General features: G+C 37.0%; 1 long non-coding RNA gene and 1 pseudogene across 1 annotated transcript; one reads left to right on the forward strand and one right to left on the reverse strand.

The window, feature by feature from the left end:
• The first annotated feature begins 895 nt into the window (after window positions 1–895).
• LOC125107626 (ATP-dependent zinc metalloprotease YME1L1-like) overlaps window positions 896–16,543 on the forward strand; it is a 29,543-nt pseudogene continuing 13,895 nt past the window's right edge.
• On the reverse strand, window positions 5,466–16,313 carry LOC125107631 (uncharacterized). Its single transcript, XR_007129615.1, has 3 exons — window positions 16,179–16,313; window positions 6,815–6,819; window positions 5,466–5,477 (listed from the first exon to the last, which is right to left on the reverse strand). It is a non-coding gene; the product is annotated as an uncharacterized LOC125107631 (long non-coding RNA).

Here is a 16,543-nt window from a genome sequence, read left to right on the forward strand (position 1 = left end):
CCGTAGGCAGGCTTAACTGGGCTCACAGAACCCTTACACATGTTATGCTGTGAAAGATGGTAAACATTTGTAATTCCTGGCTGCTTAGCCGATGGAATATGCCTAAATTTAAACTGTGAAGTTAGCAAAGATACAAAAAGTGGACTTTTTCATTGAGAAGAGATCAAACCTTCTTTTAGTAATTTAAATCCATTTTTGAATGAGAAGAGCTATAACTAATTGAAATAAAGCTTTTCAAAGAAATAGGCAGAAAATACGTATCTTAAAATAATTTTATTTCTGTAGTTTTAAAAGAGCTTATTGTTTCTTTCTCACCCTAAAAATAATACATGCTCACTGCCAAAAATGCTGGAAAGAGAAATACAGATGAGAAAATAAAAATCCGGAGCACCTGGGTGACTTGGTTGGGTGACTGCCTTTGGCTCAGGTCATGATCCCAGGGTCTGGCATCAAGCCCCACATTGGGCTTCTTGCTCAGCGGGGAGCTGGCTTCTCCCTCTGCCTGCTACTCTGCCTGCTTGTGCTCTCTCTCTGTCAAATAAATAAATAAAAATTTAAAAACTCCACAGTTTTCATTGTGCAGACATTGTATTTTAGAATATATTCCTTCATTCTTCTTACCTCTATATAAATATGTGTATGCATACTTTAAAAAAAAAAGATGTAGTTTTACATTTAACAATTTTTTAAAAGATTTTATTTATTTGACAGAGAGAGATCACAAGTAGGCAGAAAGGCAGGCAGAGAGAGAGGGGGAAGCAGTCTCTCTGCTGAGCAGAGAGCCTGATGCAGGGCTGGATCCCAGGACCCTGAGATCACGACCTGAGCTGAAGGCAGAGGCTTAACCCACTGAGCCACCCAGGCGCCCCAGATACAATCCATTTTAATGACTTTAATTACCAGGGTAGTGAAGTGTCAAAGAACTATGTTAAAAAGTGAGATAATAAACTAAGGATGATGGGCTTGGTGTCAGTTTTGAATCCTAGGTATTTTTCTTTTTTTTTTTTTTTAAAGATTATTTATTTATTTATTTGACAGACAGAGATCACAAGTAGGCAGAGAGGCAGGCAGAGAGAGAGAGAGGAGGAAGCAGGCTCCCTGCTGTGCAGAGAGCCCGATGCAGGGCTCGATCCCAGTTCCCTGGGATCATGACCTGAGCCAAAGGCAGAGGCTTTAACCCACTGAGCCACCCAGGCGCCCCACCTAGGTATTTTTCTTATAAGCATTTGCAACGAGAAGTAAATCTGATACTGTTCCGTTCAGTTTTCCTACAGTCTCGGGGTTTTAAAAGTTTGAAATCAAGAACTCGACGTTTACAGCCCACCTCTGAACGATTGGCGGAGACACAGCATATAGCACCATCATTTGTGAAGTTATTAGACATTATTTTGTTGTTTGAAAAAGCAGTCATTTTAAAATTATTAAAATGAGAACATTCAATGTCCGACTTCTTTTACTGGTCAGTTGATTTTCTGAAGGATTAATAACCTATGTAATCATTACACTTCCAACTCTTGTGAGTGTCCCAGTCATGTCTCTCCTTTGGCCTGTTAGACATCTCCTTTTGTTTTTTGTCCCTACACACCTACCTGTGTGTTCTCTGTGCTAATGAGTAGCATCTGCCCAAGCTAGAAACCTGGTAATCAACTTTGATTTGTTCATCTTTTCTCTCCTCTCACATCTATTAATCACTAAGGTCCTATTGATCTAGTCTTTTAAATATTTCTTAGATCAGTCTCTTTTCATCCCTAGTTCCACTGCAGATATAGACTGTAACAGTTTCTTGCCTAAAGGACTCTAGTAATCATTTAGTCTCTTGCTTTTATTTATTTTTTTTAAAGAATTTATTTGAGAGCACGTGCATGGGAATGCATGCAGGTGGGAGGGGTAGGGGGAGGAAGAGAGAGAATCTCAGGCAGACTCTGCTGAGCGTGGAGCCTGACTAAACGTGGAGCTCAGCGGTGAGGCTTGATCTCATGACCTTGCTGTCATGACCCGAGTGGAGGTCGAGTTGGATGGTTAACTGACTAAGCCTCCCAGGCACCCCTTAGTCTCCTGGTTACCTTCAGTCCAGCCTCCAGACTGCCACCAACCCACTATCTGTCTAAAATGTTTTAATGTAGTAATTGTATTCCCCTGCTTTCTTGTCAGTTTCCTGCTGTAGCATCCATTTGGCCTCTGCCAACCATTTTTCTGTTCTCATCTTTAAATATGGCCCCCTCTGAACCTCTGCTGCGCTTGTTTCTTGGCATTTAAAGTCCTGTCATACGAGATCGCTTGCCGTTCCCGACTGCTAAGGTCTGTTATTTCATGGCGCTGTCAGATTGTTTATGCTTTGTGTTCCCTGTGGTTTAGAAATCCTATTCTCTGTGATGCCTCTCTTGACTTCTGAGGTAGCATTTATTTTACCACCAGACCTAGAACCTCTTTTTTTTTCTTTTTAAGATCTTCTTTACTTGAGAGAGGGAATGCATGCGACTAGAGGAGGAGCAAGGTGGGGGAGGGAAAGAGAGGGGAGAGAATCTTCGGCAGACTCCTTGCTGAGCTCGAGCCTGATGTTGGGCTTGATCCGTGACTCCGAGATGATGCCCCGACCTACAACCGAAAGTCGAATGCTTAACCGACAGAGCCACCCCGGTGCTCCCAGACCTTCTAACATAATATGAAAATGATTTCAAAAAATTAGTTATTTGTTTATCTCTCCCCAGTAGACTGAGGACATTCTTTCTGATCATTGGTTATTTATCTTTACATTTTCACAACCTATATGAGTCCAAGTTTGTAAAAGGTACTCAATAAACATTTAATAAATTAATGAGGTTTTTCCTCTAGTAGAGATAAAGGAGTGTGAACATCAAACCATCAGAACCCTGAGTCCACAGGTGACCTACTGTTTTCAGTATAGTGTTCTTACAGAGAGTTTCTTTCTTAATTGACTGATGGAAGTGTAAGTTCCAGGGTTAGTTTCCTTGCTGTTGATTAAGTAATTTATTTTTGGTGGTCAACAAAAACTAGAAATTCTAGAATTTTTGAAAGGATTTTTTTTTGGTAAGTGATCATTATATTATTGGGCAGTGTTATCTATATAGTAATGCCTTGTTTGTATATTTAGGGGTTCCTGTTGTGGGACAGGGGATCAGATGTTGGGAGTTTGGACAAACTCATGAAAACCAAAAATATACCTGAAGCTCACCAAGATGCATTTTAAAAACTGGTTTTGCAGAGGGTTTTCTGAAAGCTCAAGCCCTAACTCAAAAAACCAATGGTAGGTTGATTAGACACCATCCATATTTGGGAAGAATATCTAGAAGGAAGTCATAGTCCTACCTTTAAGTGGTTACACATATTTTTTCTAACACATATGCACCTTTCCATTGGTTATATTCCGTTATATTTGTAACTTAAGCTGTGTCAAAATGGAAATACCTGTTGACACTCTCCCTTTTCTCAAATGAGAACCAGAGTCAAGGACAGAAGCGTGAGGGCCTTCATGAGGTTTTTGATAATAGGGTGCTGAAAGGAAATCATGGCAACTATACAAAAGAATGTCAGGTTCCAACATTGCATTTGATGGAACATGATTACCGTCAATAACCTAATTCTTGCTTTTCGTCAAGGTGTCATTTGTCATTGTTGTTATTTGATTTGGGTTTTTTTTTCTTTTCCTCCTTCAGATTCTCTGAGAGGAACTCGTCTGATTCTCTTTGTTCTGCTGCTGTTTGGCATTTATGGACTCTTAAAAAATCCATTTTTATCTGGTAAAGTCTCTTTTTATTTATCTTTTTTTTTTAATCTTTTAAATACTTGACTTTTTTTTTTCATAGTCTGCCTTAGACAGGAGAGAAGAAGCATTTCCTGTTTTGTTTTTGTTTTTTAAAGATTTTATTAATTTATTTGACACAGAGAGAGAAAAATCACAAGTAGGTAGAGAGGCAGGCAGAGAGAGCGGGGAAAGCAGGCTCCCTGCTTAGCAGAGAGTGTGATGTGGGGCTGGATCCCAGGACCCTGAGACCATGACTTGTGCTGAAGGCAAAGGCTTAATCCACTGAGCCACCCAGGCACCCCAGCATTTACTGTTCTGGTGTCTAGGCCTTTCTTTCCTAAGTCAACACTTCACAGATTGGGTCAATTTGAGGTGGTTTTTTTGCATTGCGGTAGGAAAGTTTTAATCTGTTATGGTTACATGCCAAGTGCATTATCAGGTCTCATTATATTTACATTGCTTTGTGTGTTACAAGAAAAGTTCCTTCAGAGACTGTACGAATTTCAAGTTGTATTTTGAGAAAATATTTTGTTAATGTTCCAAGGATTATGTTAGAGCAAAAATGTTAGCTTAGCTTCTGTTAATGGTTGGTTTTCCAGACTTCTAGAAAATTACACCTGTCCAATTATAAAATTGAAAAAACATGTAGAATAATTTTACAATAGCAATACAAAGTGAAATAGTCCCCTATTTCAAAGACACACTAAGAAAGTTATGAAAAATTTATATATAATACATAAATATATAAAAATTTCGGGTTCCTGGGTGGTTAAGCATCTGCCTTCAGTTCAGGTCATGATCTCAGGGTCCTGGGATCGAAGCGTCTGCACCTTCCCCCACTTGTGTGCTTTCTCTCTCCCCCTCTCCAGTAAATAAAATCTAAAAAAAATTATATATATATATATATATATATATATATATATATACACACACACATATATAAATTTAGTATACAATTAAGAATTGCCTCAAGCGATTCTCGTAGTTCTCAGTTTACCAGTCTAAAAGGAAGTAATAATGCCCATCCTAAGTAGTTCCTGTCGCTTTCTCAGCTATTCAGTTTTTACTCGTGTTTTCTATGTTCTTTCTGACTGGTTGCCTTGAGAGAAAAAGCTGATAACAATTAAAGAATAACAGTTGATCTGGATCAGGACTTCATCCCCGAACTTGCATGTTACCTTTTAAGTTTTTTGTGGCATCAAACCTTAGATGAGATTTTAACATCCAGGAATAGTCTTTTTTTTTTTTTTTCTTAAGATTTTATTTATTTGACAGGGAGTGAGTGCAAACATGGGGAGCAGCAGGCACAGGGAGAAGCAGGCTCCCCGTTGAGCAGGGAGCCGGATGTGGGGCTCAGTTTCAGGACCCTGAGGTCATGACCTGAGCGGAAGGCAGATGCTTAACCGACTGAGCCATCCAGGCACCCCCAGAATATTCTTTTTATAGCTAGAGTCACCTTCTTTTGTCTCCTTATTTTCAAAACACAACCAGTGTAGGGACACCATATGATCGATATTGGAGGGGTGGCGTTAGTTTGGGCTATTATTTTATGTTTCTTAATTTCTTATATTAAACCAAAATATGTATCAAAATGTGAAGTGCATTGCCTTATAATTTCTTATAAGGTTCAAGTGGTTTGGCTATAAATTTAATTTGCATAATTTATAAAGTCCCTCTGTGTAGATCCTTAAATAAACAATGTAGTGGGCTAAAACTGTTAGTGTCCAGTGTAGAGTTACTATATTACATTTGCTCTGCCAACTTGTGTATTCTTGGTATGTTAACTGTTTTCAACAAAACTCTAGTTTTGCTTACTGATCTTTTTTTTTTTTTGGCATCTAAATTTCTGTCTTACAGACAATATTTTTGTCTTTTTCTGAGGAAATTAAATATTGCTCTATTTACTCACATCTGTTCAGTAGGGAAGTTAAACCAAAGGGGAGAGGTTTTAAGAAAGTTTTGTAAATAGTTCCCTGTAGTTGATCTGAAGTGTTTTACTGTCTTTCCAAGCTTTCGTTGTTATTAATGATGTCATTACTGATACATATCATCTGAGGGCAAGTAATAACAGTTGCTAGAGGAGGAGGCTGCATGAAAAGTGAAATAATCTCTTTTAAGGTTTACCCTTTTTAAATAAAATGCTAATGCTGTTTTTATGCTAGGTTTAAGGCAGTGTATCTCATGGTATGCATCCCTGACCAGTTGTATCAGGATAATTTAGGGTGATAGTTAAAAATGCAAAGTGTCCTGGGCCTTTTTCTAAATCTATAAACCAGAAGTTCTGGGCCGTGGCCTGGGAACTTGCATTAATACATTTCTCAAGTGATTTTTATGCAGAGGTGAGTTTGAGAATGGTTTAAATTTCTCTTGTTAGATATTATAGGAGAAGAGGGAAATAATTTTTCATTTTAATTGGAAGGTGTAAAGATGTCATTTTAGGGCCAGCTGGGTGCCTCAGTCGTTAAGTGTCTGCCTTTAGCTATGGTCATGATCCCAGAGTCCTGGGATCGAGCCAGTATCAGATGCCCTGCTCGGCGGGAAGCCTGTTCCTCCTCTCCCATTCCCCCTGCTTGTTTGTGTTCTTTCTTTCGCCATGTCTCTCTCTGTCAAATAAATAAATTAAATCTATTAAAAAAAAATAAAGATGTCATTTTAATGTGAGTCATTTATTCCTTGAACATGGTCTTAGAAATCTGGAAGATGTAGTTTCTTTACTTCACTATGAATTAATGTATGTAAACTTAGATATAATTTTCTGTACTTTCTTACGTCTGAATAATAAGGCATTTTATGAAGGTATTTATGAAATCCTGAGATATATAAACAATTATTTTTTTTCTCTTTAGTCTGCTTCCGGACAACAACGGGGCTTGACTCTGCAGTAGATCCCGTCCAGATGAAAAATGTCACCTTTGAACACGTTAAAGAAGTAAGTTAAAAAGTTTACCCTTTAGTCTTCAAATATTATCTAATTATATAAGGCCAATATTTGATTTTAAAGGTATAAAATAGAAAATATATTTATTGGTCTCTACCTCCAGTTCGAGGCACTAAAACTCTTGTAATTCCCTAAATGACAAGAGTATTAAGTGCATCTTTGCTTCTGCAGTATGGTCTTTGATGCTGGTGTCTGACACAGGGCTTCTAAATACCTAGGAATTTCCCGGGTGATGGCACTGTCATTTGTACGAGGCTACTCTTGTGGGCTCCTGGGTGGGGCTGGACACTAGAAGAAACGAAGCCATGATTAGAACCTTGGAAGTTTTAGCTTCACTGTGTATTCTCCAGCCCTCTTTTAGGTATTGGGACAGAAGAAATAAATCTCTGCTGTCATTTCTAACAGAAACTAAACCATGATATCGCATATAAGGAAATTAAATAGAGTATGCTCAAATGTGATGAAGTCTTATGGGAAAGATATGGAGCGGCGTGAAGAAGATTGGGAGTTTTGAGAGAAAGATCACAGTTTTAAATGGGGATATTCAGTGTCTTATTGACTGAGAAGGTGACATTTGAGTGAAGATTTGAAGATAGTGGTGTAAACCATGCATATATATATTTTTTTTAAGATTTTATTTTTAAGTAATCTCTACACCCAACATGGGGCTCAGACTTAACCCTGAGATCAAGAATCACATGCTCTAGACTGAGCCAGCCAGCTGTGCCTAAACCATGTATGTATTTGAGCAAAGGACTCTTCTAGCCAGAGGAAGAGAGAGAGCAAAGATCCTGAGAATTCACGTGCCTGACTTGTTTGACAGGCAAAAGCCCACTGTCATGTGGAGTAGAATGGGAGCAGCTACTCTTCCACACTCTGTTCCCTATCTACGCATAAATATTTTTCACAACCTCGACTATCAGGGAATAAAGTACCAGGAGTCACTGTGATAATTTTATACCAAGTAGTCCTTCCCTTCCATTGACAATTTAAACAGCTGTGAGCCATGTCGGAATTGGGAAAAGAGAATAATTGAGGAAGAGGTTGGTGCGGTGAGTATTTGAAAACTGATTAGTGCAGAGGGCCCTGCCCATTTTAAGATGCGCAGTCAGCCTGCTCTCCATTGAACCTGTGCTGAGATTATGGTCCGCGAGGCGTTCTTCCTTTCTCCCTGCAGTGTATATACTTCAGTACTCAATGGACTACACTTCTTTTGGAATGAGTCTGATTATGAAGCTAAAGAAGATGTATTGATAATACTAGAAAGGGCTCATCACAAAGTTTATAGATTATCACAGTTTTCTGTGCTAATCTAAACAAATATTATAATTACTGTTTAAATTTTATATTGCTATCATCGCTATAGAATCTTACAGACTGAGCCACCCAGACGCCCCCCAGATCTCTTTATAAACATAAATTTTGAAGCTTAGCATTCACACAAAACTGTACAAATCACAAATCTGTACCTTAGTAAGTTTTCACACAGTGAACTCAGTATATTATTGGCACCCAGCTCAAGAAATAAAATATTACCAGAAACTTCCTAGTGTCCCTTTCTTCCTACTGCAAGCGTATTGTTGTTCTGTCTCATAACATGTATTAACTGGCCTGTGTTTGAACTTTACATAAACATAATACATGTAGTGTATATGGCTTCTTTCATTCAGCGTGATGTTTATGAGATCCATCCATGTTTTTACATGAAGTTTTACTTCATTCATCCCCATTGCATAGTATTCTATGAGTCACAATAGTGTGTATTCTCCATTAGGTAGACATTGGGTTGTTTCTAGTTTTGGCCTGAAGAGTGGTCTTGTGAATATTTTTTAATGTTTCTTGGTGAACATATGTATGCATTTCTCCTTAGGGGTGGACAGAGCTTTACTTAGAAATGTTAATTTTACAAACATTTTATTAAGTTTTAATAATTTAATCAGTATCTTTCAAAGACCATTCTAAGCCTAATTAAAAAACTCATTTACTCTTTAACGATTGTATACTTCCTAGAGAAAGTCCTAGAAAATGATCTAGGAATCTAAGAGTCATGAGTTTAATTCTGGATTTTCATAATGCCCTTCAGCCCAGAGATGTTTCATGTTTTGGTACACTTCTTGTCAGGTAGTTTCTTTTTTCTTTTTTCTTTTTTTTTAAAAAATTTAAATTATTTATTTATTTATTTATTTATTTATTTTTAATAAACATATTATGTATTTTTATCCCTGGGGTACAGGTCTGTGAATCGCCAGGTTTACACACTTCACAGCACTCACCATAGCACATACCCTCCCCAATGTCCATAACCCCACCCCCCCTCTCCTAACCCCCCTCCCCCCATCAACCCTCAGTTTGTTTTGTGAGATTAAGAGTCACTTATGGTTTGTCTAGGTAGTTTCTTTTTAACTGTGACCAATGTACTTGAGTTCTTTTTTCCCCACTGAGAACTATTTAAAGTTGTCTAATATAGTGTTGCAAATTCGCTGCAAACCTATTATTACACCAGTGTAATTTAAAATAAATACATGAAAGTACACACCTAAATGTGCTTTTAATTTAAATTGATAGCTAACATTTTTAATGATGTCTGGTTTTGTTTTGTTTTCCTTCAAAAATTTAAGTCTGGAACACAAGGTCTATATTCTGTGGTAGAGCCAAGTCATGGTGGTTTCTCCTCTCTAAGGGTCTTTGCTTTTCAGTTCAGCATACTGCCACCACTAGTATTTAATATCTGGTCTTCTGCACTCATCTTTGATACCGTTCTGGCTCTACATATTTGTATTTGTTACTTCTTGTTGTATGCTAACTAATTTCTGATAGGCAGCTTCTTTTTCCTTTTAAGATTTTATTTATTTGAGAGAAAGTGAGCAAAAGACAGCTAAGCTGGGAGAGGAGCAGACCTCCCCACTGAGCAGGAGCCCGATGTGGGAGTCAGTCCTGGCATCCTGAAATCATGACCTGGGCCGAAGGCAGACACTTAACTGACTGAGCCACATGGGCGGCCCTGATAGGCAGCTGTCTTAATCTTAAATCAGAGTTTTTAAAGTTGAGCTAATATTCTGCATGCCATCTTTGTTGACCAAATTGGGCTTTATTCTTGCGAGAGATCTTAATTCTACATGATTTCTGTATTGGGGGTATTAAATCTTTTTTTTTTTTTTAAGATATTATTTATTTGAAAGAGAGATACACAGCAAGAGAGTAAACACAAGCAGGGGGAGTGGGAGAGGGAGAAGCAGGCTTCCTGCTGGGCCCCATGCAGGGCTCGATCCTAAGATGCTGGGATCATGACCTGAGCCAAAGGCAGATGCTTAAGGAACGAGCCACCCAGGCACTCCGGAATTAGTATATGTGCTGCCGAAGCGAGCACGGCACTCCGGAATTAAATCGTTTAACTTTTTTTTTTTGCTACAGCCATTTGCAAAACAATATCCGTACACTATAGCTTAATTTTAGCTTAATTTTAATCCGTACACTAAAGCTTAATTTTAGCTTGATTATAGTCTCCATCCTTTGACATTTTAAGGAACTTAGTCATTTCCGATCTAGTCGTAATTCCTTATAATGAAAATAATCTAATAGTTAATCACAAAGTAATGTTATAACTTAGACACACAGACTCCCTTTTCATTGATATGTATTAAGCCCACCTAATTTGCCCTGAAGCTTATAAACCAGATCAAAAGTTCTGGATTTGAAACTTGTGAGTCTTTCTGTTTATGTCAAATGCCGCTGACACATTTAACTAGAGCTGTGAATATAAGTCCTTGTTAACTGGGGAAACACTATTTCTCAAAAATTTAAGAAGTTAAGAATATTTTTTTGTTGAGATATTTAAGGAGACCGTTTAATTGGCAAAAGGAGTTGGGTGAAAACCCTTTTGTGTGTGCATTTGTAAGGGAGTCTTCTTTATTCTAAAATAAATTTCCAGTTCAATTTATTATTTTCAAAGAGGAGGCTGTGATAATCTAATCATTATTTATAATCATTTGATAAATTGTGTCATTTTAGGTAGAGGAAGCTAAACAGGAATTATAGGAGGTTCTTGAATGCTTGAAAAATCCACAAAAATTTACTGTGCTTGGAGGTAAACTTCCAAAAGGTAAGGTCCCTTCCCTTTATCCATGACTTGACATTCAAAAAAAAATACTATATTCCATTGCTAATTTAATTTTTACCAACTTAAAAGCTTAAAGTTTAGTTCTTCATGGCTATTTTACAAATAAGTGTTCAATGTGAACATACCATTGTATAACCTGTTTTTGAGAGGAGGGGGATTTTGAATTTTATTACAATTTCAGATTTTAAATTGTGAGAATAGTGCAAGAACTCTCTGTACTCTTAACCAAACTCAGTAGTTTTTTAGGACTGTCTCATTTGCTCACTTTCTTAAATAAATGTATTTTTAAACTGTTTAAGAGTAAATCGTAGTTATCATGCTCCTTTAACCCCAAATACCTCGTTATGTATCTCCTAAAGTAGAATATTCTATTACATAACTCCAGTATAGTTATTAAAGTCAGGAAATTTCACACGGTTCCAGAACTAATTATGAAATTTAGTTATATTCAAATTTCTGCATTTCTCTTATTAGTACCTTTTGTAGGGTACTACAGTATCTTAGTGAGGTACTGTGAGGTCCTCCCATCCCCCACCCCAAATCCAGGTTTAAGACTCAATCCAGGTTTACACATTTAGATTTTTCTTTAATCTTAAAAAAAAAAAAAAACTATTTTAGAGAGAGAGAGATGGCGGTGGGGAGGGACAGAGGGAGAGAGAGAATGAGAATCTTCAGCCAGACGGATCATGACCTGAACCAGAATCAAGAGTTGCTGCCTAACTGCCTGAGCCACCCAGGCACCCCTTGATTTTTCTTCCATCTGAAAAGGTTGTTTAGCCTATTCGTTTATTTACTTATTTATTTATTTGAGAGAGAGAGAGTGAGCACACATGCAAGTGCAGGAGCCGGTGAGGGGAGGGCAGAGGGAGAGAATCTGAAGCAGACTGTGCACTCAGTGTAGAGCCCCATGCGGGGATCAGTCTCACGACCCTGTCGTGAGGTGAGCCGAAGTCTCATGTTTAACTGGCTGAGCCACCCAGGCTCCCCTCCTCACTCTGTTATCATGGGAGTGGGTGTGGATCTTTCATGACCTTAAAATTTGTGCAATATATATACTAATTTGTGGAATAGTCCTGTTTGTCTTTGACGTTTTCTCTTTTAGTGACTGTTGTGATTTATAAGTAGAAATATATATTTAGTCTTAGTCCCATTTCTTGTAGTGTTATACTGATGACAGCAATAGATTTCTCGTCCATTAATGAGCCGACTTTTAGAGCACACCTAAGGTTAGTAGCTGGTTGCCAGGAGAATCAACCATGTGGTAAGAGGGCCAGAACTTTCCACAAATTAGTATGTATTCTTCAGTCTTTTGGGATGAAGTACTTAACTTAGGGTATTTGATGCTATCTTCAGGCAGGTAGCATCAGAATTGATTGGAATGTTAGGGTGCCTGACTGGTGTTGGAGAATTGTTTGTTGGTGTGAGGGAAAACCATATGCTAGAATTGGGTACAAGATTGTAATGACTTTGTGATGTCCTTGGACTATGTGATCATGCTATACTGTAATCACTTACCTTAAACTTTGACAGTTTCCAGTGTTTTGTGGTTTCCAGTGTTTTGTGGTTAAAATTAGCAGTGTGAGGGCTGGGCCAAATGTATGAAGAGGAAAGAGAGAAACATGCTTTCAGTTGTCGAATGAGTAAGTCAGAGGAGTAAAAGGCATAGGAAATACCGTCAGTGATACTGTAATAGTGTCGTATGGAGACAGAGGGTAGCTACACTTGTGAGCACAGCATAATGTTTAAACTTATCAAATCACTATGTTGTACACCTGAAACTAATGTGACTGTGTGTCAACTATACTCAGACATTTTTAATGAAAATAATAAAATCAGCACTTGTGATGATCATCTTATCTCAAGGCTTTGCCTACATCCTTCATTATCTCTTCAGAATAAATTCTAGATTTACTCATTTATTTATTCATTATTCTGGGTTCTAATTCTAGAAATGGAATTGGTAAGTTAAAGGTGGCACTCATATTTAAGGTTTGTTTCTAAACCGCCCACTATCTCTACTGACAATGTTCAGCAGTGTATAAAAGTGTTGGTATGAATCTCTGCTAATTTAGGATTCATTTATTAAAATCAGTACTATAACATCAGAAAGTTTAAAGTTTAAAGTCATAGAATAGTTAAACACTTTGCTTTCTAATCACAAGGGATATTTTATAAAATTGTGGGAAAATTCTCATTTACAAAAATACATCCTGCCATTTAAACCAGTTAAGAATGACAATAACATGGCAATACAAGGGTAGTCTTAAGGGTATTTTTCAACAACTTTCCTTTAAAAAGAGTTTTTTAATGTTAAAATATAGCAATAATACAGGTTTTTTTTTTGCCTTTTTAAATGAAAAATGAAGTGTCATGGAGACCAGAGAAATCTGTTATTCCAGCTTATAAAAAATGTACTGCTGTTAAGAAAATTTTCAAACGTAGGAAAAGTTACAAAGCTGTAGAAATGATCTACTTTACCTCTACATACTTTCTTATGTGTCACCTAAGACTAAGGACATTATCCTAAAGAGAATAATTTATACTACCACATAAAATTAAATACTATTTCCTTAATATCTTGTACTCTGGAATTTTTTCAAATTTTCATCAGATGTCCAAATCAAATTTTCATCAGAGTTTCTGAAATATGTGTTTTATGGAAGAACATCAAGTCAAGGGTTCATGTGTCACATTTGGTTGCTTAATCTTTTAATCTGTGTTTATGTGAATTTTATCTTAGTTGTTTAATGACAAATAAGTTTATTATGGTCCATTCTCTCACGGTAGAGGGAAATTAGTTTTGAAGAAGTTCCCAAAGTGAATCATTACCAGAGACATGTTTTGCTTTGTTTCAAAATAATAGTCATGTGCTTTCAACCTCAAAACTATGTATACATTAATTAATAACTATTTGTTTCATAGGCTCACATCAGGTTTTATTTTTATTTTTTAAGTTGAATCAGTGAATTTGTTTTCTCTTTTAGGAATACTTTTAGTTGGACCACCAGGGACAGGAAAGACTCTTCTTGTTCGAGCTGTGGCTGGAGAAGCTGATGTTCCTTTTTATTATGCTTCTGGATCAGAATTTGATGAAATGTTTGTGGGTGTGGGAGCCAGCCGTATCAGAAATCTATTTAGTACGTTTTAATGTATCTTTCATACGATACAAAATTTTGTTAATTTTAGGGGAAGAGAGATTCTTCCCCTTTATTTCCTATTCAATCATGATTGATAGCTGACCTTGCCATTGTGGGGTTTTGGTTTTAGGTAATTTAATGTGTCATCTAAAACAGAACTGTACTTTCCCCCAGTAGAGGAGCTAGAAGTGTTAAGTGAGGTTGGGGCCTGTTGAAAAGTTGAGTTTTCTGTTGTTGTTGTCCTTTTTATCTTATTCATTAATTCAGTTGTATGTAATTAAGGAATAGTTAACCTCAGATTTGACTGTGGCTTGTACAGTCCAAAGAATGAATGAATACTCAGTTGCTTTTATTATATATCATTTTGTATGGTACAGTTTTTTTCCTTAGGCTACTGTTCTTAAATCAGTTTTAAAAGAAGAGATCTCATTTTAAAGATTTTATTTATTTATTTGACAGAGATCACAAGTAGGCAGAGAGGCAGGCAGAGAGTGAGAGGGGGAAGCAGGCTCACTGCTGAGCAGGGAGCCCCGATGTGGGGCTCAATCCCAGGACCCTGGGATCATGACCTGAGCCGAAGGCAGAGGCTTTAGCCCACTGAGCCACCCAGGCGCCCCAGAAGAGATCTCATTTTATGTACTTTGTCCTTAATGAATGTCTTTTGTTGCCTTTGACAGTCTTACAGGTTTTTAATACTTACATGATTTTGTTCAAAAAACATTGATTTCATTAAACTTATTTGTATCTCTTCTCTTTTCCTAGGGGAAGCAAAAGCAAATGCTCCCTGTGTTACATTTATTGATGAATTAGATTCTGTTGGTGGGAAGCAAACTGAGTCTCCAATGCATCCACATTCCAGGCAGACTATAAACCAGCTTCTTGCTGAAATGGATGGGTAATTGAATCTTTGTCTGTCTTTGGGACATGGTAATATATTTGGGAACATTCGAGAAATAGCGGGGCATCTGGCTAAGTCAGTGGAGCATGCAGCTCTTCCTCTTGGATTTGTACATTTGAGCCCCACGTGGGGTATATAGATTACTTAAAAATAAAATCTTAAAAAAAAAGAGAGGAAAAACATGTAGGCAACAGAGTAGTCCCTGTGAAGTCAAGACAAGCTGGATTCTCTGTATTGTGTTCTTTCCATTACTAATGGGGTGACTGAGATATCAGCTCTTCTTAATTGGTGATCTCTGTACCTTTTTTCATTGATTGTAGCATGACAGGAAAGTGATGGTTCCTCTTGAGAATACTAGTCTGGAGACGTAAATAGTGTTTGCATCAGTTTTTAAAATATAAAGAGCAAGAGGTGGGGTTGCTTTGAGAGAAGGAACTTCTTAAAACCATGTATGACCTTTTGGAACCAAACAGGAAGTCTAGGAGCAAATAATTTGAATTGGTTAGCTTGAGAATAATTTTTCACAAATTAGTCAGGTTCCCTAACCTTTTCTGTCAGGTCATGTTTTCCTAAGTAGAACAAATACCGTGAAGGCATGTAATCATAGATGACTTTGTGCTGATGTATTGTTAGCAGTTTTATTAAAGTGTACTGGCGTAGTAATATTTGTTCTTTTAAAAAAAATGATAGTCTTATCCCTTTGAGTATAAAAAGGATCAGTCCCTTTTCTTTACTGTTACTAAATTTAATGATAGTTTTGTGTATAGCATTTTTAAATGTGTATTTTTAAAATTTTGAGTGAAATGTTACTTTTCTTCTTTTTTACCAGCTTTAAACCCAGTGAAGGAGTTATCATAATAGGAGCCACAAACTTCCCAGAGGCATTAGATAAGTATGTATTAAATGACTTTTTTTTTTGACAAGTACCAATACGTACTGAAACGTGGAAGAACTTTAAAAGAGAAGGAAGCCCATCACCAAACATCACATATGATTCTGTTCTTGTGAAATGTCCAGAATAAGCAAATCGGTGGCAACAGAAAGTAGATTAGTGGCTGCCAGAAGGAGGGAAGAATGGAGAGTGACTGTTGGTGGCTATGGGGTTTCTTTTTGGAGTGGGGGAATAAAAATATTCTTCAGTTAGATTTTTGGTAATTGCACAACTCTGACTATATTAAAAACCACTGGATTATGTACTTTGAAATCTGTTATGTGTAAATTAAATTTCAGTAAAGTTGTTAAAAGAATCTTCTGACAACTTTATATCACAAAAGTTTGGGGGTGGTGGAGAACATTTTTAAAATAATTTTATTTTAATTATTAACTGTATTACAGTTTTAAATTTTTGATTTTGTCATAGAAGGTATTCATATTTTAATTTGATCTAATAGCTTTTTTTTTAATCTTTGCCTAAGTCTGTGGTTTAACATTCTATACTTAGAGCAGTTGTGATAGGAAGCTATCACAGTGTAGCTCTCATAGTAGACTGCTGTAGAATTATTGTTCCTTGAGTGACTGACTAGCTTGCATGTTTTTGTTGATGAGGGTTGTGTACTATTTATCTCGATCAACCTTTGTTCTGCCTTCTGGTTATTGAAACTGTTACTTGAGCCATGTTTTACAAGAATGTTTATATTCAGGTTTCCAGTCTAGGCTGGAATAGGTGATGGGGATTAAGGAGCGCACTTGT

The sequence above is a fragment of the Lutra lutra genome, chromosome 8 (genome assembly GCF_902655055.1).
Source record: "Lutra lutra chromosome 8, mLutLut1.2, whole genome shotgun sequence".
Taxonomy (NCBI): Eukaryota; Metazoa; Chordata; class Mammalia; order Carnivora; family Mustelidae; genus Lutra; species Lutra lutra.